Source organism: Mytilus californianus, unplaced genomic scaffold (assembly GCF_021869535.1).
Source record: "Mytilus californianus isolate M0D057914Y unplaced genomic scaffold, xbMytCali1.0.p SCAF_14, whole genome shotgun sequence".
Taxonomy (NCBI): Eukaryota; Metazoa; Mollusca; class Bivalvia; order Mytilida; family Mytilidae; genus Mytilus; species Mytilus californianus.
The window spans coordinates 29415758-29435319 of record NW_026262626.1 but is presented as its reverse complement, the minus strand read 5'-3'; positions in this window follow the sequence as shown (position 1 = coordinate 29435319).

Genomic DNA, 19562 nt, shown 5'->3' with positions numbered 1-19562 from the left:
AGCCATACATATTTGGAATAGATTCTTCTCTCTTTTCGTATGAAATTTTCCTTTTTCTCCTCTTCTCATCTCTTTTCTACTTGACAAATATTCTTTCTTCTCTTTTCGTGTGCATGCTCCCCCAATAATACTTTCCTAACAATTCTGGTTACAGAATTAATAAACTTAATCATTACCTCAAGGTATATAACCCTCATAATCCAGTTAACATCAAATTATTGGATGCGAGAAAAATTGTTATGTGTATGGAAGATGTGAGATAAACAATGACAAAACAATTTAAATAAACCAAGACATTTATGTTGACGTTCGATGTACAGTTTTGATTTGCTGTCGTGAAAAATGGCAATACATTGCAGGAGTATCGAACACAAGAGAAAAAAAGCCAGGTAGTAGAAGCTAAATGCACATTTCCTTAATCGGTGATTCAAGATCTTGTGTTCAACAGAATATTGCTTCAGATGACAATAAAAAGAAAGAATAAAACATCCTAGAAATCCTATGTTAAAAGAATAAAGTTCTTGCTTCCGTGTGCTTTATGACTTAATTTGATATATATGCTGTTTAGCACAAGTAAACACACGTCTTATCATCTTTTCACATTTTGGTTATATGTAAACTTTGTACATTAAATATGTGTACTTAAAATCATAATGTCTTCACTGGGAATCCCAGAGCTAAAATGTAAACTTTTACGTTAGCGGGGAAGTAACCCCGTAAAAATTCATGTCATTTTGGCAATAAAAAAACATGCAGATTGGTTGATTGCATGTGAAGTCTAGCTCCTGAAACCCATCCTAGTTTCTTAGTTACTGAATGATGCATGAAAATAATGACTGCGAGATGCAGGTAAAGAAATTTTGCAATCACTTGACATTTAAAATACCCTTTTCTATTAATTAATTATTATCTTTCATAGCCAACTGTTGTTGTAAAGTTATTATTCAATGTACTCTTGGTTAGATGAAAAAAAAAGTCTTACATCGTGTAATGACTAAACTAAAAGGTCGCCAAACATCTCTTCTGATGTTTAACCTGACCTTCAATAGTAGACCTCATCTCTATATAGCCATACATATTTGGAATAGATTCTTCTCTCTTTTCGTATGAAATTTTCCTTTTTCTCCTCTTCTTATCTCTTTTCTACTTGACAAATATTTTTTCTTCTCTTTTCGTGTGCCATGCTCCCCCAATAATACTTTCCTAACAATTCTGGCTACAGAATTAATAAACTTAATCATTACCTCAAGGTATATAACCCTCATAATCCAGTTAACATCAAATTATTGGATGCGAGAAAAATTGTTATGTGTATGGAAGATGTGAGATAAACAATGACAAAACAATTTAGATAAACCAAGACATTTATGTTGACGTTCGATGTACAGTTTTGATTTGCTGTCGTGAAAAATGGCAATACATTGCAGGAGTATCGAACACAAGAGAAAAAAAGCCAGGTAGTAGAAGCTAAATGCACATTTCCTTAATCGGTGATTCAAGATCTTGTGTTCAACAGAATATTGCTTCAGATGACAATAAAAAGAAAGAATAAAACATCCTAGAAATCCTATGTTAAAAGAATAAAGTTCTTGCTTCCGTGTGCTTTATGACTTAATTTGATATCTATGCTGTTTAGCACAAGTAAACACACGTCTTATCATCTTTTCACATTTTGGTTATATGTAAACTTTGTACATTAAATATGTGTACTTAAAATCATAATGTCTTCACTGGGAATCCCAGAGCTAAACTGTAAACTTTTACGTTAGCGGGGAAGTAACCCCGTAAAAATTCATGTCATTTTGGCAATAAAAAAACATGCAGATTGGTTGATTTCATGTGAAGTCTAGCTCCTGAAACCCACCCTAGTTTCTTAGTTACTGAATGATGCATGAAAATAATGACTGCGAGATGCAGGTAAAGAAATTTTGCAATCACTTGACATTTAAAATACCCTTTTCTATTAATTAATTATTATCTTTCATAGCCAACTGTTGTTGTAAAGTTATTATACAACGTATTCTTGGTTAGATGAAAAAAAAGTCTTACATCGTGTAATGACTAAACTTAAAGGTCGCCAAACATCTCTTCTGATGTTTAACCTGACCTTCAATAGTAGACCTCATCTCTATATAGCCATACATATTTGGAATAGATTCTTTTCTCTTTTCGTATGAAATTTTCCTTTTTCATCTCTTCTCATCTCTTTTCTACTTGACAAATATTCTTTCTTCTCTTTTCGTGTGCCATGCTCCCCCAATAATACTTTCCTAACAATTCTGGTTACAGAATTAATAAACTTAATCATTACCTCAAGGTATATAACCCTCATCATCCAGTTAACATCAAATTATTGGATGCGAGAAAAAATGTTAGATTAACAATGACAAAACAATTTAAATAAACCAAGACATTTATGTTGACGTTCGATGTACAGTTTTGATTTGCTGTCGTGAAAAATGGCAATACATTGCAGGAGTATCGAACACAAGAGAAAAAAAGCCAGGTAGTAGAAGCTAAATGCATATTTCCTTAATCGGTGATTCAAGATCTTGTGTTCAACAGAATATTGCTTCAGATGACAATAAAAAGAAAGAATAAAACATCCTAGAAATCCTATGTTAAAAGAATAAAGTTCTTGCTTCCGTGTGCTTTATGACTTAATTTGATACAATGCTGTTTAGCACAAGTAAACACACGTCTTATCATCTTTTCACATTTTGGTTATATGTAAACTTTGTACATTAAATATGTGTACTTAAAATCATAATGTCTTCACTGGGAATCCCAGAGCTAAAATGTAAACTTTTACGTTAGCGGGGAAGTAACCCCGTAAAAATTCATGTCATTTTGGCAATAAAAAAACATGCAGATTGGTTGATTGCATGTGAAGTCTAGCTCCTGAAACCCATCCTAGTTTCTTAGTTACTGAATGATGCATGAAAATAATGACTGCAAGATGCAGGTAAAGACATTTTGCAATCACTTGACATTTAAAATACCCTTTTCTATTAATTAATTAATATCTTTCATAGCCAACTGTTGTTGTAAAGTTATTATACAACGTACTCTTGGTTAGATGAAAAAAAAAGTCTTACATCGTGTAATGACTAAACTAAAAGGTCTCCAAACATCTCTTCTGATGTTTAACCTGACCTTCAATAGTAGACCTCATCTCTATATAGCCATACATATTTGGAATAGATTCTTCTCTCTTTTCGTATGAAATTTTCCTTTTTCTCCTCTTCTCATCTCTTTTCTACTTGACAAATATTCTTTCTTCTCTTTTCGTGTGCCATGCTCCCCCAATAATACTTTCCTAACAATTCTGGCTACAGAATTAATAAACTTAATCATTACCTCAAGGTATATAACCCTCATAATCCAGTTAACATCAAATTATTGGATGCGAGAAAAATTGTTATGTGTATGGAAGATGTGAGATAAACAATGACAAAACAATTTAAATAAACCAAGACATTTATGTTGACGTTCGATGTACAGTTTTGATTTGCTGTCGTGAAAAATGGCAATACATTGCAGGAGTATCGAACACAAGAGAAAAAAAGTCAGGTAGTAGAAGCTAAATGCATATTTCCTTAATCGGTGATTCAAGATCTTGTTTTCAACAGAATATTGCTTCAGATGACAATAAAAAGAAAGAATAAAACATCCTAGAAATCCTATGTTAAAAGAATAAAGTTCTTGCTTCCGTGTGCTTTATGACTTAATTTGATATATATATGCTGTTTAGCACAAGTAAACACACGTCTTATCATCTTTTCACATTTTGGTTATATGTAAACTTTGTACATTAAATATGTGTACTTAAAATCATAATGTCTTCACTGGGAATCCCAGAGCTAAACTGTAAACTTTTACGTTAGCGGGGAAGTAACCCCGTAAAAATTCATGTCATTTTGGCAATAAAAAAACATGCAGATTGGTTGATTGCATGTGAAGTCTAGCTCCTGAAACCCATCCTAGTTTCTTAGTTACTGAATGATGCATGAAAATAATGACTGCGAGATGCAGGTAAAGAAATTTTGCAATCACTTGACATTTAAAATACCCTTTTCTATTAATTAATTATTATCTTTCATAGCCAACTGTTGTTGTAAAGTTATTATTCAATGTACTCTTGGTTAGATGAAAAAAAAAGTCTTACATCGTGTAATGACTAAACTAAAAGGTCGCCAAACATCTCTTCTGATGTTTAACCTGACCTTCAATAGTAGACCTCATCTCTATATAGCCATACATATTTGGAATAGATTCTTCTCTCTTTTCGTATGAAATTTTCCTTTTTCTCCTCTTCTTATCTCTTTTCTACTTGACAAATATTCTTTCTTCTCTTTTCGTGTGCCATGCTCCCCCAATAATACTTTCCTAACAATTCTGGCTACAGAATTAATAAACTTAATCATTACCTCAAGGTATATAACCCTCATAATCCAGTTAACATCAAATTATTGGATGCGAGAAAAATTGTTATGTGTATGGAAGATGTGAGATAAACAATGACAAAACAATTTAAATAAACCAAGACATTTATGTTGACGTTCGATGTACAGTTTTGATTTGCTGTCGTGAAAAATGGCAATACATTGCAGGAGTATCGAACACAAGAGAAAAAAAGCCAGGTAGTAGAAGCTAAATGCACATTTCCTTAATCGGTGATTCAAGATCTTGTGTTCAACAGAATATTGCTTCAGATGACAATAAAAAGAAAGAATAAAACATCCTAGAAATCCTATGTTAAAAGAATAAAGTTCTTGCTTCCGTGTGCTTTATGACTTAATTTGATATCTATGCTGTTTAGCACAAGTAAACACACGTCTTATCATCTTTTCACATTTTGGTTATATGTAAACTTTGTACATTAAATAGGTGTACTTAAAATCATAATGTCTTCACTGGGAATCCCAGAGCTAAAATGTAAACTTTTACGTTAGCGGGGCAGTAACCCCGTAAAAATTCATGTCATTTTGGCAATAAAAAAACATGCAGATTGGTTGATTGCATGTGAAGTCTAGCTCCTGAAACCCATCCTAGTTTCTTAGTTACTGAATGATGCATGAAAATAATGACTGCGAGATGCAGGTAAAGAAATTTTGCAATCACTTGACATTTAAAATACCCTTTTCTATTAATTAATTATTATCTTTCATAGCCAACTGTTGTTGTAAAGTTATTATACAACGTACTCTTGGTTAGATGAAAAAAAAAGTCTTACATCGTGTAATGACTAAACTAAAAGGTCGCCAAACATCTCTTCTGATGTTTAACCTGACCTTCAATAGTAGACCTCATCTCTATATATAGCCATACATATTTGGAATAGATTCTTCTCTCTTTTCGTATGAAATTTTCCTTTTTCTCCTCTTCTCATCTCTTTTCTACTTGACAAATATTCTTTCTTCTCTTTTCGTGTGCATGCTCCCCCAATAATACTTTCCTAACAATTCTGGTTACAGAATTAATAAACTTAATCATTACCTCAAGGTATATAACCCTCATAATCCAGTTAACATCAAATTATTGGATGCGAGAAAAATTGTTATGTGTATGGAAGATGTGAGATAAACAATGACAAAACAATTTAAATAAACCAAGACATTTATGTTGACGTTCGATGTACAGTTTTGATTTGCTGTCGTGAAAAATGGCAATACATTGCAGGAGTATCGAACACAAGAGAAAAAAAGCCAGGTAGTAGAAGCTAAATGCACATTTCCTTAATCGGTGATTCAAGATCTTGTGTTCAACAGAATATTGCTTCAGATGACAATAAAAAGAAAGAATAAAACATCCTAGAAATCCTATGTTAAAAGAATAAAGTTCTTGCTTCCGTGTGCTTTATGACTTAATTTGATATATATGCTGTTTAGCACAAGTAAACACACGTCTTATCATCTTTTCACATTTTGGTTATATGTAAACTTTGTACATTAAATATGTGTACTTAAAATCATAATGTCTTCACTGGGAATCCCAGAGCTAAAATGTAAACTTTTACGTTAGCGGGGAAGTAACCCCGTAAAAATTCATGTCATTTTGGCAATAAAAAAACATGCAGATTGGTTGATTGCATGTGAAGTCTAGCTCCTGAAACCCATCCTAGTTTCTTAGTTACTGAATGATGCATGAAAATAATGACTGCGAGATGCAGGTAAAGAAATTTTGCAATCACTTGACATTTAAAATACCCTTTTCTATTAATTAATTATTATCTTTCATAGCCAACTGTTGTTGTAAAGTTATTATACAACGTACTCTTGGTTAGATGAAAAAAAAAGTCTTACATCGTGTAATGACTAAACTAAAAGGTCGCCAAACATCTCTTCTGATGTTTAACCTGACCTTCAATAGTAGACCTCATCTCTATATAGCCATACATATTTGGAATAGATTCTTCTCTCTTTTCGTATGAAATTTTCCTTTTTCTCCTCTTCTTATCTCTTTTCTACTTGACAAATATTCTTTCTTCTCTTTTCGTGTGCCATGCCCCCCCAATAATACTTTCCTAACAATTCTGGCTACAGAATTAATAAACTTAATCATTACCTCAAGGTATATAACCCTCATAATCCAGTTAACATCAAATTATTGGATGCGAGAAAAATTGTTATGTGTATGGAAGATGTGAGATAAACAATGACAAAACAATTTAAATAAACCAAGACATTTATGTTGACGTTCGATGTACAGTTTTGATTTGCTGTCGTGAAAAATGGCAATACATTGCAGGAGTATCGAACACAAGAGAAAAAAAGCCAGGTAGTAGAAGCTAAATGCACATTTCCTTAATCGGTGATTCAAGATCTTGTGTTCAACAGAATATTGCTTCAGATGACAATAAAAAGAAAGAATAAAACATCCTAGAAATCCTATGTTAAAAGAATAAAGTTCTTGCTTCCGTGTGCTTTATGACTTAATTTGATATCTATGCTGTTTAGCACAAGTAAACACACGTCTTATCATCTTTTCACATTTTGGTTATATGTAAACTTTGTACATTAAATATGTGTACTTAAAATCATAATGTCTTCACTGGGAATCCCAGAGCTAAACTGTAAACTTTTACGTTAGCGGGGAAGTAACCCCGTAAAAATTCATGTCATTTTGGCAATAAAAAAACATGCAGATTGGTTGATTTCATGTGAAGTCTAGCTCCTGAAACCCACCCTAGTTTCTTAGTTACTGAATGATGCATGAAAATAATGACTGCGAGATGCAGGTAAAGAAATTTTGCAATCACTTGACATTTAAAATACCTTTTCTATTAATTAATTATTATCTTTCATAGCCAACTGTTGTTGTAAAGTTATTATACAACGTATTCTTGGTTAGATGAAAAAAAAAGTCTTACATCGTGTAATGACTAAACTTAAAGGTCGCCAAACATCTCTTCTGATGTTTAACCTGACCTTCAATAGTAGACCTCATCTCTATATAGCCATACGTATTTGGAATAGATTCTTTTCTCTTTTCGTATTAAATTTTCCTTTTTCATCTCTTCTCATCTCTTTTCTACTTGACAAATATTCTTTCTTCTCTTTTCGTGTGCCATGCTCCCCCAATAATACTTTCCTAACAATTCTGGTTACAGAATTAATAAACTTAATCATTACCTCAAGGTATATAACCCTCATCATCCAGTTAACATCAAATTATTGGATGCGAGAAAAAATGTTAGATTAACAATGACAAAACAATTTAAATAAACCAAGACATTTATGTTGACGTTCGATGTACAGTTTTGATTTGCTGTCGTGAAAAATGGCAATACATTGCAGGAGTATCGAACACAAGAGAAAAAAAGCCAGGTAGTAGAAGCTAAATGCATATTTCCTTAATCGGTGATTCAAGATCTTGTGTTCAACAGAATATTGCTTCAGATGACAATAAAAAGAAAGAATAAAACATCCTAGAAATCCTATGTTAAAAGAATAAAGTTCTTGCTTCCGTGTGCTTTATGACTTAATTTGATATAATGCTGTTTAGCACAAGTAAACACACGTCTTATCATCTTTTCACATTTTGGTTATATGTAAACTTTGTACATTAAATATGTGTACTTAAAATCATAATGTCTTCACTGGGAATCCCAGAGCTAAAATGTAAACTTTTACGTTAGCGGGGAAGTAACCCCGTAAAAATTCATGTCATTTTGGCAATAAAAAAACATGCAGATTGGTTGATTGCATGTGAAGTCTAGCTCCTGAAACCCATCCTAGTTTCTTAGTTACTGAATGATGCATGAAAATAATGACTGCGAGATGCAGGTAAAGACATTTTGCAATCACTTGACATTTAAAATACCCTTTTCTATTAATTAATTATTATCTTTCATAGCCAACTGTTGTTGTAAAGTTATTATACAACGTACTCTTGGTTAGATGAAAAAAAAAGTCTTACATCGTGTAATGACTAAACTAAAAGGTCTCCAAACATCTCTTCTGATGTTTAACCTGACCTTCAATAGTAGACCTCATCTCTATATAGCCATACATATTTGGAATAGATTCTTCTCTCTTTTCGTATGAAATTTTCCTTTTTCTCCTCTTCTCATCTCTTTTCTACTTGACAAATATTCTTTCTTCTCTTTTCGTGTGCCATGCTCCCCCAATAATACTTTCCTAACAATTCTGGCTACAGAATTAATAAACTTAATCATTACCTCAAGGTATATAACCCTCATAATCCAGTTAACATCAAATTATTGGATGCGAGAAAAATTGTTATGTGTATGGAAGATGTGAGATAAACAATGACAAAAGAATTTAAATAAACCAAGACATTTATGTTGACGTTCGATGTACAGTTTTGATTTGCTGTCGTGAAAAATGGCAATACATTGCAGGAGTATCGAACACAAGAGAAAAAAAGTCAGGTAGTAGAAGCTAAATGCATATTTCCTTAATCGGTGATTCAAGATCTTGTTTTCAACAGAATATTGCTTCAGATGACAATAAAAAGAAAGAATAAAACATCCTAGAAATCCTATGTTAAAAGAATAAAGTTCTTGCTTCCGTGTGCTTTATGACTTAATTTGATATATACATGCTGTTTAGCACAAGTAAACACACGTCTTATCATCTTTTCACATTTTGGTTATATGTAAACTTTGTACATTAAATATGTGTACTTAAAATCATAATGTCTTCACTGGGAATCCCAGAGCTAAACTGTAAACTTTTACGTTAGCGGGGAAGTAACCCCGTAAAAATTCATGTCATTTTGGCAATAAAAAAACATGCAGATTGGTTGATTGCATGTGAAGTCTAGCTCCTGAAACCCATCCTAGTTTCTTAGTTACTGAATGATGCATGAAAATAATGACTGCGAGATGCAGGTAAAGAAATTTTGCAATCACTTGACATTTAAAATACCCTTTTCTATTAAATAATTATTATCTTTCATAGCCAACTGTTGTTGTAAAGTTATTATACAACGTACTCTTGGTTAGATGAAAAAAAAAGTCTTACATCGTGTAATGACTAAACTAAAAGGTCGCCAAACATCTCTTCTGATGTTTAACCTGACCTTCAATAGTAGACCTCATCTCTATATAGCCATACATATTTGGAATAGATTCTTCTCTCTTTTCGTATGAAATTTTCCTTTTTCTCCTCTTCTTATCTCTTTTCTACTTGACAAATATTCTTTCTTCTCTTTTCGTGTGCCATGCTCCCCCAATAATACTTTCCTAACAATTCTGGCTACAGAATTAATAAACTTAATCATTACCTCAAGGTATATAACCCTCATAATCCAGTTAACATCAAATTATTGGATGCGAGAAAATTTGTTATGTGTATGGAAGATGTGAGATAAACAATGACAAAACAATTTAAATAAACCAAGACATTTATGTTGACGTTCGATGTACAGTTTTGATTTGCTGTCGTGAAAAATGGCAATACATTGCAGGAGTATCGAACACAAGAGAAAAAAAGTCAGGTAGTAGAAGCTAAATGCATATTTCCTTAATCGGTGATTCAAGATCTTGTTTTCAACAGAATATTGCTTCAGATGACAATAAAAAGAAAGAATAAAACATCCTAGAAATCCTATGTTAAAAGAATAAAGTTCTTGCTTCCGTGTGCTTTATGACTTAATTTGATATATATATGCTGTTTAGCACAAGTAAACACACGTCTTATCATCTTTTCACATTTTGGTTATATGTAAACTTTGTACATTAAATATGTGTACTTAAAATCATAATGTCTTCACTGGGAATCCCAGAGCTAAACTGTAAACTTTTACGTTAGCGGGGAAGTAACCCCGTAAAAATTCATGTCATTTTGGCAATAAAAAAACATGCAGATTGGTTGATTGCATGTGAAGTCTAGCTCCTGAAACCCATCCTAGTTTCTTAGTTACTGAATGATGCATGAAAATAATGACTGCGAGATGCAGGTAAAGAAATTTTGCAATCACTTGACATTTAAAATACCCTTTTCTATTAAATAATTATTATCTTTCATAGCCAACTGTTGTTGTAAAGTTATTATACAACGTACTCTTGGTTAGATGAAAAAAAAAGTCTTACATCGTGTAATGACTAAACTAAAAGGTCGCCAAACATCTCTTCTGATGTTTAACCTGACCTTCAATAGTAGACCTCATCTCTATATAGCCATACATATTTGGAATAGATTCTTCTCTCTTTTCGTATGAAATTTTCCTTTTTCTCCTCTTCTTATCTCTTTTCTACTTGACAAATATTCTTTCTTCTCTTTTCGTGTGCCATGCTCCCCCAATAATACTTTCCTAACAATTCTGGCTACAGAATTAATAAACTTAATCATTACCTCAAGGTATATAACCCTCATAATCCAGTTAACATCAAATTATTGGATGCGAGAAAATTTGTTATGTGTATGGAAGATGTGAGATAAACAATGACAAAACAATTTAAATAAACCAAGACATTTATGTTGACGTTCGATGTACAGTTTTGATTTGCTGTCGTGAAAAATGGCAATACATTGCAGGAGTATCGAACACAAGAGAAAAAAAGCCAGGTAGTAGAAGCTAAATGCACATTTCCTTAATCGGTGATTCAAGATCTTGTGTTCAACAGAATATTGCTTCAGATGACAATAAAAAGAAAGAATAAAACATCCTAGAAATCCTATGTTAAAAGAATAAAGTTCTTGCTTCCGTGTGCTTTATGACTTAATTTGATATCTATGCTGTTTAGCACAAGTAAACACACGTCTTATCATCTTTTCACATTTTGGTTATATGTAAACTTTGTACATCAAATATGTGTACTTAAAATCATAATGTCTTCACTGGGAATCCCAGAGCTAAAATGTAAACTTTTACGTTAGCGGGGAAGTAACCCCGTAAAAATTCATGTCATTTTGGCAATAAAAAAACATGCAGATTGGTTGATTGCATGTGAAGTCTAGCTCCTGAAACCCATCCTAGTTTCTTAGTTACTGAATGATGCATGAAAATAATGACTGCGAGATGCAGGTAAAGAAATTTTGCAATCATTTGACATTTAAAATACCCTTTTCTATTAATTAATTATTATCTTTCATAGCCAACTGTTGTTGTAAAGTTATTATACAACGTACTCTTGGTTAGATGAAAAAAAAAGTCTTACATCGTGTAATGACTAAACTAAAAGGTCGCCAAACATCTCTTCTGATGTTTAACCTGACCTTCAATAGTAGACCTCATCTCTATATAGCCATACATATTTGGAATAGATTCTTCTCTCTTTTCGTATGAAATTTTCCTTTTTCTCCTCTTCTTATCTCTTTTCTACATGACAAATATTCTTTCTTCTCTTTTCGTGTGCCATGCTCCCCCAATAATACTTTCCTAACAATTCTGGTTACAGAATTAATAAACTTAATCATTACCTCAAGGTATATAACCCTCATAATCCAGTTAACATCAAATTATTGGATGCGAGAAAAATTGTTATGTGTATGGAAGATGTGAGATAAACAATGACAAAACAATTTAAATAAACCAAGACATTTATGTTGACGTTCGATGTACAGTTTTGATTTGCTGTCGTGAAAAATGGCAATACATTGCAGGAGTATCGAACACAAGATTGCGAGATGCAGGTAAAGAAATTTTGCAATCACTTAACACATAAAAGTATATAACCCTCATAATCCAGTTACAGCAAATTTACAATAACCTTGACAAATTTCACTACTAGCCTTGTTAATAGTTTGCTCGACTGTTTTCTCTACTACTTGATTGTCTATTATTGTTCTTTGTATCCCAATGAATTCTTTAGAAAACTATTTAGTAACGCTTTGAATACCGGGAAATTAGTTTGTTTGGTGTTTACAGTCATTTTAGAGTTAGTGTGACAAGTCTTACTAGTAGTCTTATAGAAAGACTACAAACATAACCACTGGACTTATAATTGACTTTTGTTTGTTAATTCTTTCTTTACAATTTCACGTGGTAACACTTCACATAGCACAACATTATATTCTAGCTTGGTACACTTAACTAATCATTTTGATGAATTGTTCTTTACAAATTCAGTTGGTAACGCTTCAGTACCACAAAATTAACTTGTTTTGTATACTCATGTAATAATTTTTTGATTGTCCTTTATATAAATTGACATCATACGCTCATCTTATAAATTTCTTGATAGACGGAACACATTACCAGTAATCCAAATTATTCAGCTTAGATATTTAAAGTACAAACTTTGAGATAACAAAAATTCACAAAATCTTTTTAATAAGATAGCAATAAATACTATCTTTATTTTTTTTTTTTATAAATATAGAAAACCGCGTATAACAGGCCTTTGAAGGTGTTATTATTCGTAGTTCATCACATATTGCTATTACAGTTAAATATAAAGCAAATCTGTAGTTGCTACGTAAAAGTCCTATACAAGTTTGAAACCATTCTCATACCCGGGTTTAAATCTGTTAGGTCGTGTGGTTTGAAAAGTATTGTTATGTTGGTTACATAAATCCCGCATGTGACCTTCCACAAAACGACCATGGTGAAAACTTCATGCAGTTGTCCATGATAACCGTGTATTTCAATGGATAACAACAATTTGGAATACATCATAACAAAATGTGCATTGTTACTACGCAAAAAAATTTAAACAGGCCACAAAACAGGCAATGCACTTTTCAGACTATGTGTATCCCCATAACACTTTCCGATACAATTTTATTCTTTTATCAAACACTTTCTCAATATGCAAATTGTTGATTTCTGCTAAAAAAAATATTTGCAAGACTGACGACTCGACAAACCTGATTTGCTGAAGGCATACCTCACATATTCCTCTATTTTCGGGGATATAACCTAGCTGTCATTTCTTATTTCCAGGAGCCAACATGGGAAGTGAAAATCTAAGCTCATGTCTAGAGCCTAGCGCCATGTTGGCTCCTGGAAATAAGAAATGACAGGTGCAGAATATTTTTTAGCTCAAATTCTTTTCGGAGCTTCAACTCATCGGCATCGTTAATAAATAAATCGTCGGCAATTATCAAATGATGACTGAAATACGTCAACAGAAAATGTCCGGTGTGTATTTTTTAATAGCCTAAGATCCTGGTCAAACTTCCACTTCGCGTAAGTAAATCTATACATATACTGTTTTTCGAGAATTGAGCCAGGATCCCAGGATCAATTTTGTAAAATGTCGGTTGGTTTATCATGTTTATATCACCTCGGGTGTTTCCGTTCTTACTTGGATGTATAATTTGGACAAAGTCGGATTCTGCGACCGACCGTAACATGTAACATTGACAAGGGATTTATTTATATAAATAACAAATATACACCAAAGTTTAAATTAAGTGCATGGGTGTAAGCAATGTTAGGAAACCATTCAGCCTACAAAAATGAGGAAAAGCCTTGTTGGCTGTAAACAGTCCCCCCGACATGAAAAGTATGCAACAATTCAATGATCCAGAAAAGTAATGGCCTGATTTACAACTAAACAACAGCTTGGGAACCCTCCCCCATCCCAAAATGTGGGATATCCCTTATATTGCTGTTGTAGAAAAGGAAAAAAGAAAATATAGCCTTTTTAACTTATAAAGGTTGGGGGGTGGGGTTGGGGGGGGGGGGGGGGGGGGGGGGGGGCATTATATTTGGAAAATTTGGTCTAAAGGATGGATTCACTAATTTTCAATAGATAATGATGATTGTTCAAAGTCCATCTCATCTGGAAACAGTATATCTGTATTAATATGTATATGTGGACAAATTTAAACCCGACATCAAATGTTGATACTGTTGTACTTGAATGACTGTAGTGGTAGGAAATCAAATTAAAACAGTCAGTAAATAACAATGCCAGTGGCGGATCCAGAACTTTTTATAAGGAGGGGGCGCTGCCTGACCTAAGGAGGACCCGCTCCAGTCAATCATGCTTCAGTGATTCCCTTTAAAATCACCCAAATTTTTCACACAAAAGGGGGAGGCGGCCCACCGGCAGTGGCTGATCCAAAAATTTTAAATAAGAGCGGGTCCACTCCTGTCATGCTTTAGTGATTCCTTATATAATCAACCAAATTTTCCCAACAAAAGGGGGACGGGGCCACCTAAATCCGCCTCTACCAGGCTCCCCCTGTATACGCCTATAAATTCAGAAACAAATTAATTGTCGCAATGGTAATACATTCCAACGGAAGGCAAGCTTTTCCCATGTAAATGTCATGTGTAAAACGGAATATACAATTTTCAGGGCTATACTGTCCTTCATATTTAGGTCATTTTGACACAGCAAAATATAAAGAAAATATCAACTTTATAGAATGTGTCTGTATTAAGGAAGTTTTTCTGGGAAATTAAGTTAATTTTCGCCAAAAAAAAACCCACTGTAAGTAACACACATTAATAATAAATCCGTTGTATTTGTTGCCAATGTTGGTTGAAATATGATGGGATATGCTGTACACTTCAGTTGTGACTAGACTAGAGCTTTGTGTGTACAAACCTGACGTCAATTTATGTACAATCTATGTACTGTAGAAGAACAAACAAATTATATAACATCGCCTTACATCCAAATAAAATTTATATATCTCATTACAATAATTCAAATTCAATAGTAAATTACGATGTCAATGGAAGAAGTTCCCGCGCAAATGTCATGTGTAAAACGGGATAGACCATAATGAATTTTAGGTTTATGTTGTCATGGGAACATATATTTGTTCCGCATAATACTTGTTCCCCATGGAACAAAACTATATAGATGCCAAGTGAAAACTGTCTGACAGGCATGAGGACCTTGCAAGGTACGCACATATCAAATATAGTTATCCTATTACTCATAATAAGAGAGAAATTAACATTACAAAAAATCTTAACTTTTTTCAAGTAGTCACAGAACCATGAAAATGAGGTCAAGAACAATGAACATATGACAGACGGAAACTTCATATCATAAGGCATATATATACAAAGTATGAAGCATCCAGGTCTTCTACCTTCTGAAATATTAAGCTTTTAAGAAGTAAATTAACGCCGCCGCCGCCAGATCACTATCCTTATGTCGAGCTTTCTGCGACAAAATTCGCAGGCTAGACAAAAATTGATATCTAGGATCGTGAAAGATCGGGTACTGCTATTTGTTGGTCGTGAAAGATCTGTTGCCGCTTATGTGTTACTGCAAAAATCCACGAAAACAATCAAATCATTCTTTAAACACATGATTATTTATATTTGTAATTGGTATATCAAAAGATTTGATTTTCATAACTTTGCTTCAGTTTTGTTTGTGAATAGGGCTATGATGGTTCAATGTCAGTGGATCTGATTATTTGATGATCCCACACCGAATAGTTGCCCTATAACAAAATAAGCCTGTCTGTCCGTCCTGCATATGTTTTATGTCGTTTGAAAGGTTAAGATTGTCTCATCTGATGTAATATCCTTTCATCTTATTTTGTGTGCCAAACATTTTCCCCATAGATAATACTGTCCAAACATTGATGTGTACAGAATTAATAATTTGATCGTTACATCAAGGTGTATAACCCTCATAATCCTGTTAAACATCACATTATTCATGTTATTGGATGCGATAAACGTTGTTATGTGTATAGAACTTTTGAAATAAACAATGGAAAAATAATTTAAATAAACCAAGACATTTATGTTGACGTTTGATATATAGTTTTGGTTTCCATCGTCTTAAATGACAATACCATGCAGGATGTATCGAATACATGCCTGGCAGTAGCCGCTAAATGCATATTTTTGTCGTTGATTCAAGAGTGTGTACTAATAGTATAAGTTCAACAAAGTTTCTTAAAGTTTAATTGCATCTTGCAGTCATTACTATCATTTAAAAACTAAGAAACTAGATTGATTTTGATTCAACATCTAAAGACTCAAAAATATAACCATTATTTAGTCAGAACGAATCAAAACAAGCATTAACAAATGTTTTCGAATACTGTGAATGAGAACAAGGAATAAAGATAGCTCATCGTAGATGGTTTTAACTGAAACTGGAGAAAATATTAAATGTTTGGTAGGGTCACGAAATTAATCCTTTTAACCACTCTAGTATTGTCTCATCACGTGAATTTGAAACAAAAAGATCAATTGATGGATGTCTGCAAGTCTGACATTGTTCAAATTCTAGTCCGGCAAATTTTTTATGACTATCCCATAGAATACGTTAATATGAGGCATATATAAACTTTTAATAAATTGTGAAAAGAAGAGTGATAGGTAGAGTGGAAGTTTAGCCTCCTGAAGTGGATAATCTCATTAATATGGAAATCTACAGAAGATTTTTTTTACGTATGATGGGGCGTGACATTCTCCAACCACGGCTGAAAAGGAGTCCTCATACAGACTCTCGGTATTATAGTTGAATTCATGAGAGGAACAAAGTAAAGATTACAAGAATGATGTTCACATGCAGTAATATTAAAGAAAACGATCTCTCATTTAGTATGAAACTAACTAAGGACATACATAATATGAAATCTGATTATGAAATATTTTGATGCATTTCCTCTTTTATAAATACAATTGAATGACTCAGTGCTATAATTGGATTTCAGATACTGGTAACTATTAAAACACAGAGGATTGAATTGGCAATTGGCAAATGTTACATAGATTTAGAACATCGAATGCAATATAAGTGTGAATCTGTTTTCTTCTAGACTGACACGCTAATTCAGATGTTTAACGAACTATGCAAAAAAAAAAAAGTCTGAAGGATGAAAAAAGATGGACGAAAGATACCAGAGGGACAGTCAAACTCATAGATCGAAAACAAACTGACAACGCCATGGCCAAAAATAAAAAGACAAACAGACAAATAATAGTACAGATGACATAACATAGAAAACTAAAGACTAAGCAATACGAACCCCACCAAAAACTGGGGGTGATCTCAGGTGCTCCGGAAGGGTAAGCAGATCCTGCTCCACATGTGGCACCCGTCGTGTTGCTTATGTTATTACAAATCCGTTAAATAGTCTAATTCGGTAGGTCACATTCGTGAAAAGGGAAGGGTATTGTAGTTACGACATAAGGAACATATCCGATATCATCTGGGAAACGGCTATTCCATGAAATGTCTCTCTACCCTAAACATGCTATATCAAGACGAAACAGATCAGATTTGCTTTTAATTCTGAATTTAATCTGCTTTGCAGTCAAGTACCAAATACAAGTTTGAAAGTGACCTGGTATCACGTCCACAAGTAGGTGCAAGATACCACCTTCTAGTATTATCCCATATATTTGATCAATGGTTTACTATATACCTTTCAGTAGATACCAACTAACAATAGCATTACACATGTTGGAAAAAAGTCTCCTCAGCCTGTATGTTGAAATCACCCATTTATTGGATTATTGGTATACATAAATTGTAACTTGGATGGAGAGTTGTCTCATTGGCACTCATACCACATCTTCCTTTATCTATGTTTAAATAAAATGCTCCGCTGGGCGCAGCTTGATACGACCGCAGAGGTCGAACACTGTACAGTTGGGGCAAGTATTGACACAACATTCAAGCTTGATACAGCTCTGAATTTGGATTGTGATTAAATATTTGACACAGCATAAAGAAAAAAAAAGGGAAAAAAATTTTTTGAACCCCCTTATGATTCATCACCCCCAAACTCAATCCCAGCCTTCCCTTTGTGGTATGGTACCTTGCAGTACAATTTTAGAGAGATCCATACACTTGAACACAAGTTATTGTCTGGAAACTAGAAAAATGCTTGTTTTTTGGCACCAAATTCCTAAACGTTTAGGGCAATTACCCCCAAACTCAAACCCAGCTTTCCCTTTGTGATATGGAACCTTGTAGTACAATTTCATAAAGATCCATACACTTACCCACAAGTTATTGTCCTGAAACTAGAAAAATGCGTTTTTCGCCCCTAATTCCTAAAATTTTGAGGCAATTACCCCCAAAATCAATCCCAGCCTTCCCTTTGTGGTATGGTACCTTGCAGTACAATTTCATAGAGATCCATACACTTGAACACAAAGTTATTGTCTGGAAACTAGAAAAATGCTTATTTTTGGCCCCTTATTCCTAAACGTTTTGGGCAATTACCCCCAAACTCAATTCCAGCTTTCCCTTTGTGATATGGAACCTTGTAGTACAATTTCAGAAAGATCCATACACTTACACACAAGTTATTGTCATGAAACTAGAAAAATGCTTGTTTTTTGCCCCTTTTTTGGCCCCTAATTCCTAAAATTTTGAGGCAATTACCCCCAAAATCAATCCCAGCATTCCCTTTGTGATATGGAACCTTGTGGTACAATGTCAGAGAGATCCATACACTAACACACAAGTTATGTCTGGAAGTTACAAAAATGCTTATTTTTGGCACCTAATCCCTTAACTGTTGGTACCATAACCCCCAAAATCAATCCCAACCTTCCTTTTGTGGTATTGAACTTTATGGTATAATTTCATAGAGATCCATTTACTTAAACTAAAGTTAGAGTGCGAAAACCAATGTGTCTTCGGACGACGACGAGGATGACGCCAACGTCATACCAATATATGACTGCAAAATTTTTTTGCGGTCGTATAAAAACTAGTCTTGGTGATTATTTGAAAAATATCACTCACATGGTGAATTAAAATAAAGGATTAAATAACAAATTGGTTGATTAACTAGCCAAAAGTATTGTTAAGTATTAGATTTGTCTTAAGAATATTTTCAATCTGGCTAGAGAATTATTGGTATTGTGAATAAATCATATCATGTAAAGATTGATATTTGATAAACTCTGTTAAATCTATACATAACCTTTTAGCTTCTGTGCAATTTAGAGATAAACATATGTCCCTTGTTAAAAACTTAAAAACCTGTAGATGTTTTTTTTTTAATGTATACCACACATTTTTGTCATTCATAACAAAGACTATGAGATTACAGATTTAAGATGCAAGTTATATAAAATTGTCGCTCCATTATCAATGATATTTTAAGCAAAAAATTCAAAGACTTATGAAAGCCAATTAAAATAATTGGCAGTCTCCTGAACAAAGCAGAGTAATTTGTGTTTTAAAATTTGAAATG